Raw genomic sequence first — 7,583 nt, 5'->3', positions numbered from 1 at the left:
AGATGGAGTCTCGCTCTGTCGCCAAGGCTGGAGGGAGGACAGTGGTGCGATCTCGGCTCACTGCAAGCTCCGCCTCCCGGGTTCACGCCATTCTCCTGCCTCAGCCTCCCAAAGTGCTGGGATTACAGGCATAAGCCACGGTGCCTGGACTATTTCTTACAGTTCTATGTGTTGCTTGGGTGGTTCCTCCAGGAACAGCCTCGCTCCTGTGCTGAGGCCTCTGCTGGGAGAGCCAGGATTGCTTGTCTTCCAGGAGGTTCAGGCTTGTTCGTATGGTGGTGGTTGCAAGGACACCCAGTCGGAAGAAACAAAAAGCCCCCAAATGCAAATGTTTTCCAAACTTTTGCTCATGTGGTGTTTGCTACTGTCCCGTTGCCCAAAGTAAGTCCCATGGCCAAACCCAGAATCAGCTTTGAAGAGGACTGTCCAAGGATGCAGATAAAAAGTGATGTGAACCAACTAGAGTCCAATCCTGCAAAATCTTCCACTCCTTTACCCTCCTATCATTACTATTATTATTTTTAATAATGTAAAGGGGGGTCAGGTGTGGTGATTCACGCCTGTCATTTCAGCACTTTGGGAGGCCGAGGGAGGCCGATCACAATGTTAGGAGATCAAGACCATCCCGGCCAACATGGTGAAACCCCGTCTCTACTAAAAACACAAAAATTAGCTGGGTGTGGTGGTGGGCGCCTGTAGTCCCAGCTACTCGGGAGGCTGAGGCAGGAGTATCACTAGAACCTGGGAGGAGGCAGAGGTTGCAGTGAGCTGAGATCACACCACTGCACTCCAGCCTGGAGACAGAGTGAGACTCTGTCTCAAAAATAAAAAAAAAATAAATAAATACTGCTACTACCGATAATAATATAAAGGTAAAGTTCTCACTTTACCCTCCTATTATTATTATTTTTTCCTTGTATTTTAGATGGGAGAAATAGCAGTATGGATGATGACAAGGATAATCCAGTCATCAGAGGGAAAAGAGATGAAGGCAGGGGATTACTAGATCCACGTCCTTAAGCAAACCAGTGACGATGAGATCGACGGCACAGGTGGAGGGGTTGACCTTAGCTAAAGTACAAAGTATGTGAGCTGTGGAATCTCTCCCTCCCAAAGGCAATGGAACTCAATCCCCCACCCCCTCCAGGCAGTCTCTGGATTTCTCCAGACCACCTACCTCCAGCTGGCGGCGTTTTGAGCTGGGCCATCGAAAGTTGAGGTTATCGAATATGGGTTTTCCCATGATCCTGGAAGCTTTCCAGAGCCTGCATGAAAGTTGCCTCTGAAGTCTTCACATTTCTCCAAACTCTGGCCCAGAGTTCCGCAGTATGGGGTTGTTGAATTAGCCTGAAGAGACACAAAGCAACTAACTGCTAAATTAGCCAGGCACGGTGGTGCACACCTGTAGTCCCAGCTACTCAGGAGGCTGAAGAGGGAGGACTCCTTGAGCCCAGGAGCTGCAGGCTGCAGTGAGCTATGATTGTACTACTGTACTCCAACCTGGGCAACAGAGTGAGACACTGTCTCTAAAAATAAACAAAAAACATCAACTAAATAAAATGTGTATGTTTTCTCTTGTTAATCTGTCTGGTTTTACAAAGGGCGGTGGTCCTAACCCTGGGCTCTGGAATCCAGACGTTCGTTCGAGCTCTCGCCCCTTCTCCTTTCTGCTCCCAGTTCTCTGCCAAGCAGCTAGCAGGCTGATCATGGCCCATAGAGGCCCTACCCTCTTATTATTGATGATAGACCTTACTTGATATGACCATGGCGAAGATTAAATGAGGTAACATTGATTTTTCATGCTCCCTCCAGGATGGACGTTCCCATATCCCCAACTCCCTCCAAGGAGTATCAAGAAATTGATACCCTGTTCTCCAAGAAATTGATGCTGCTGCTTATTGGCTGTGGTAGCAGCGTAAAGTCGGCTTCCTTGGATTTGTGAAATTCAATATAAGTCTCTTGGAAAATTGAAAATGCTTTTCTCCCAAAGAAAGCTCATCAAGGAAGGCATCAGTCTGAGGGAGGGTGGATGGCCGTGTGGTCTCTGCGCAGAGGAGCCACTTTGATTCCTCGAAACCCCCGGCTGAGTGATCACAGCACCATTTGGAAGAGTTGCTGGGGCCATGGCCTGGAGTGGGGAGTGTCTGCACTGGGTTCCTGGAGCTTTCTCCTGGGCCTCGGGTGCTTAACAGAATCCCACTTATTAAAAACAAGGGCACGTCTGTCTAAGCCACACCCAGGCCTCCTCAGTGAGTATCTATGGGGCAGGGCCTGGGAACTTGCATTTTAACAACTTCCCCTTTCCCCTGGTGGACTCAGCTGACTCAGGACAAGAACACATTCTGCCTTTGCCTGTGTAGGGGATCAAAATAGGCCACTCCAAAGTATGCCCCTTTTGACCAGGCACGGTGGCTCACACCTGTAATCCCAGCACTTCGGGAGGCCAAGGCAGGCAGATCACCTGAGGTCAGGAGTTCAGAACCAGCCAGGCCAACGTGGTGAAACCCTGTCTCTAACTAAAAATACAAAAATTAACTGAGTGTGGTGGTGCACGCCTGTAATCCCAACTACTTGGGAGGGTGAGGCAGGAGAATCGCTCGAACCCGGGAGGAGGCAGAAGAATCACTTGAGCCCGGGAGGTGGAGGTTGCAGTGAGCCAAGGTTGTGCTACTGCACTCCAGCTTGGGTGACAGAGTGAGACTCTGTCTCAAAATAAATAAATAAATAAAAATAAAAAGTAAAAAAAGCACAACAAAAACACTTCACAACAACAAAGTATGCCACTTTGACACATTCGTTATTTTGAGTTAAAGATGCTTGAAAAATAGCAAATGCAAGAAGGACACTCTGGCTTGCCTTTTTCTTCCCGAAAGCAGGAGATGAAACTACCATACTACACTTTGTCCAACCTAGTACATAAGCATTCAGCTCCAACTGCTTCTTTAGGTCTTCATTTTTCTTACAAAGGCTCCCATGCACATGTAAAAATTGCTAAATGAAGACCAGGCATGGTGACTCAGGTCTGTAATTCCTCCACTTTAGGAGGCCAGGGCAGGAGGATCACTTGTAGCCAGGAGTTCAAGACCAGCCTGGGCAACATAGAGAGATCCTATCTCTAAAAAAATTTTTTTTTAAATTAGCCAGGCACAGTAGTGTACACCTGTAGTCCCAGCTACTCAGGAGACTGAAGAGGGAGGACTCCTTGAGCCCAGGAATTGCAGGCTGCAGTGAGCGACGATTGTGCCACTGTACTCCAGCCTGGGCGACGGAGTGAGACACTGTCTCTAAAAATAAACAAAAATCCTCAATTAAATAAAATGTGTATGTTTTATCTTGTTAATCTGTCTTATGTCAGTCCCAGTCAGAGACTCTAAGAGGGTGAGAAGGAAAGGTTACTTCACCTGACCCCCAAAATATTATATTTGTCTTAGTGACTCAAGTGAGCTCCCAGAAGCCCTCTGCCTCATTTTGAGCCATGGCTCTCCTGTGATTAGTTGTATGAATCTCCCTAGGTATGGGGATGAAAGTGGTCTCTGTTTCTTCGGGCTGTTGTGGGACATAAAATAAATTTGTGCTGTGTGTAAAGCACTTACACAGGGCATGGCTAAAGTAATTGATGGTGACAAAAACCAGAACATGGGTTTCCAATGGAGGGGTAATGGGATCTTGGTGGCAAAGGGGTACATGGGAACTTTCTGGGGCGATGTACCTTGTTCTGTACCTTGACTGAGGTAGCAATTACACAGGTGTATGCATTTATCAATTCACTGAGCTGTACGCTTAAAACCTATCCCTTTTATTGTATGTAAATTATACCTCAGTTAAAAGAGGTTGCCTGGCACACAGTAAGCACTTAGTATGTGTCAGTTGTTGCTTCCACCAGCATTATCATCATCAGCATCGTCATAATTATCACCAGCATCATCATCATAATCACCATCATGATCGTGATCACCATCACCCTCATCATTATATCATCACCACCATATCCACCACTGTCATCACCACCATCATCATCACCATCATCACCATCATCACCATACCGTCATCATCACCACTATCATCACCATCGTCACCGTCTTCATCACCATCACCCTCATCATCATCATATCATCACCGTCTCCATCACTGTCATCATCATTACCATAATCAACACTATCACCATCATCACCATCACCATATCATCATCATCAGTATCATCACCATCCTCATCACCATTACTATCATCACCATCACCCTCATCATCATTATATCATCACCATTTCTATCACCACCACCATCATCATCACCGTCATCATTAACATAATCACCACTATCACCATCATCACCATCACCATATCATCATCAGTATCATCACCATCCTCATCACCATTACCATCATCACCATCACCCTCATCATCATTATATCACCATCTCCATTACCACCACCATCATCATCACCATCACGACCATCACCACCATCATCATCATCACCACCATCATGATCACCGTCATCACCATCATCACCACCATCATCATCACCATCATCACCACCATCATCATCACCATCATCACCATCATCACCATCACCATCATCAATATCATCATCACCATCATCATCATCACCATCATCATCACCATCACCATACCATCATCATTATCACCATCATCACCATCTCCATCATCATCATCATTATCATCACCATCCTAATCACCATCACCATTATCATCACTATCATCAGCAGCACCATCGTCACCATCACCATACCATCATCATCGCCATCATAACCATCTCCATCACCATCATCATCATCACCATCACCCTCATTACCATCACTATCATCGCCATCATGGTCATTCTTACCATTACCATCATTATCTTTATCATTATCTGATGCCTCAGGATAATTTCCAGTGCTGGCTACTACCCTTGGATCTCTGCCTCCTTCTTCCACCCTTCTAGAAGAAAGAAATGCTTCTCTTTCTTCTCTTTACCTCTTCCCTGTTCTCTTTCCTGTATCTTGTTCAGTGTGGGCCTCTTCTTTGCTGCCTCCACCCTGGCTTCCCCTTTTCACTTCTCCCTCTCATTCCGTTCCTCTCTTTGTGTTTATCTCACTGTTTCTCCTTGTGTTTTGATTTTTTTTGTTGTTTGCTTGCTTGTTTCTTCATCACCCTGCTCCCTCCTTGTTTCTGTCCTACTTTCTACTGCTTTCCACTCTTTTATCTCTGTTTTATCTCTTTCCAGTCCTCTTCATCCTCTTCTCCCTCTTCTTCTGTATCTGCTTTCTGCTCTTTTCTCCTATTCATCTTTCTCCTTCTGTGTGCTTCTCTTTGTGATCAGTTCTATTTCTGCCTCTCTTCACTTGTGCTTCTCTAACTCTTTTTTTCCCTTCTCTCTCCGTCCTCACCATCTACTCCCCTCCTGCACCCACAATGGCTCCCTCACTTTCTTTTATTCTTTCTTTTCTTTTTTCTTTTTTGAGACGGAGTTTCACTCTTATTGCCCAGGCTGGAGTGCAATGGCACAGTCTCAGCTCATTGCCACCTCCCCCTCCAGGGTTCAAGTGATTCTCCTGCCTCAGCTTCCTGAGTGACTGGGATTATAGGCACCTGTCACCATGCCCAGCTAATTTTTTGTATTTTTAATAGAGAAGGAGTTTCACCATGTTGGCCAGGCTGGTCTTGAACTCCTGACTACAGGTGATCTGCCCACCTCAGCCTCCCAAAGTGCTGGGATTACAGGCATGAGCCACCATGCCCGACCTACTTTATTTCTGTTTTACATTATTTCTCTATCTCCTTACCCCATCTTTCCCTCTGTCTTTCCTTCTATGTAGGACTTTTCTGTCTTCCCATTTTTTTCTCTATTTTCCCCTCTCCTCCTCCTACTCTTGTCTTATTTTTCTTCTCTCTCTTTGCTTCCCTTGTGTCTGTTCCTTAGTTTCTCTCCTTCTTGGTCACTCTCTCTGAATTATGTCTCCAATTTTGGTCTCACATGTTTCTCTTTCTTTGCATGTGTGTTTCTGCCACCCAATCTTCCTGTCACACTATAATTTGGGCTTTGCTTTTCTTTCTCTCTCATTTCACCTTCCTCTTCTCATTCATATCTCTGATTTCCTCCCCCTTTTCTACCATTCTGCTTCTACCTGTACTTCTCTTGGAGCCTTTTTAACCTATTCATATTTGTAATTTCGTAGATGTTTGTCTATTGCCTTCTCTTCATCCACCCACCCATCTGTCCTTCCTTCCTTCCTTTCTTTCTATCCATCCACCCACCCATTTGTCTGTATATCCATCTTGTCTGTCCATTCATCTATCTATCCACCTACCTGTCCATTCATCCACCCACCTATCCATCCATCCATCCATTTATCCATCCACCTATCCATCCATCCATCCATTTATCCATCCACCTATCCATCCATCCATTCATCCATTCATCCATCCATCCATCCATTCATCCATCCATCATCCATCCCTCTTCCTGCCTGTCCATCAGTTTATCTATCTGCCTGTCCTTTCATCCAAGGCTCCTACCCAGTGGTAAGACTCTGACAGGCTGAGAAAGCAAGGCAAAGGCTTTGGTTTCATAGACCACAGTCTCACAACCAGAGGGGGAACTCTGACTGGGCTCTGGGTTAGAATGGGGATGTGGGTTGCTGAGACAGTCAGACTTGGGAGCCAGGAAATGCAAATTCTGGCCTTGGCTCTGCTCCATGTGTGTTTTGCATGACCACAGATGAGACAGTGGTCGTCAGGATAGTACACAAGTGAGAGAAAACATCTTCAAAGTACTCCACAAAGAGGGAAGCAATACTTTTAATAGGGCTGACATAGCTGGTGGGTGGTTTAGACTATGAGTCCATGGTCTAATGTTCTCAACCGTGGATCTCCAGCCTTCTTGGAGGCTGCTGACCCATCTCCTAAAGCACAACCCCAACCTCATGAAGCTGAGTCTGCTGCCTGAGATTGTGTCCTCAAGGTGACTCCCCCGGAATCTTACATCCCAAGCACCTCTAGAAGCCCTTGTTATAATCCAAGACCCAAAAGATGCCACTATAGTGGAAACTCTAGTGGATTCACTTTACTGGATGCTGGGGTGGATGTTGTGGGAGGCCACTGTGTTGGAGTCACTGTAGTGGATTCTGTAGTGGATGCTGTAGTGGATGTGGTGATTGCTGTGGTGGATCCACGATGCTGTAGTGGAAGTAGCAGACGCCGTAGTGGAGGTAGCAGATGCCGTAGTGGAGGTAGCGGATGCCATAATGGAGCTAGTGGTTGCAGTAGTGGAGGTAGTGGATGCTCTAGTAGAGGTAGTCGATGCTGTAGTGGAGGTAGTGGATGCTCTAGTGGAGGTAGTGGATGCTCTAGTGGAGGTAGTGGATGTGGTAGTGGAGGTAGTGGATGCAATAGTGGAGGCAGTGGATACAGTAGTGGAGGTAGTGGATGCTGTAGTGGAGGTAATGGATGCTCTAGTGGATGCTGTAGCAGAGGTAGTGGATGTTGTAGTGGAGGTAATGGATGCTCTAGTGGAGGCAATGGATGCTCTAGTGGAGGTAGTGGTGGTTGTAGTGGAGGTAGTGGATGCGGTAGTGGATGCTGTA

The sequence above is a fragment of the Colobus angolensis genome, unplaced genomic scaffold (assembly GCF_000951035.1).
Source record: "Colobus angolensis palliatus isolate OR3802 unplaced genomic scaffold, Cang.pa_1.0 Scaffold22, whole genome shotgun sequence".
Lineage (NCBI taxonomy): Eukaryota > Metazoa > Chordata > Mammalia > Primates > Cercopithecidae > Colobus > Colobus angolensis.
Note: the sequence above shows the minus strand (reverse complement) of the source record.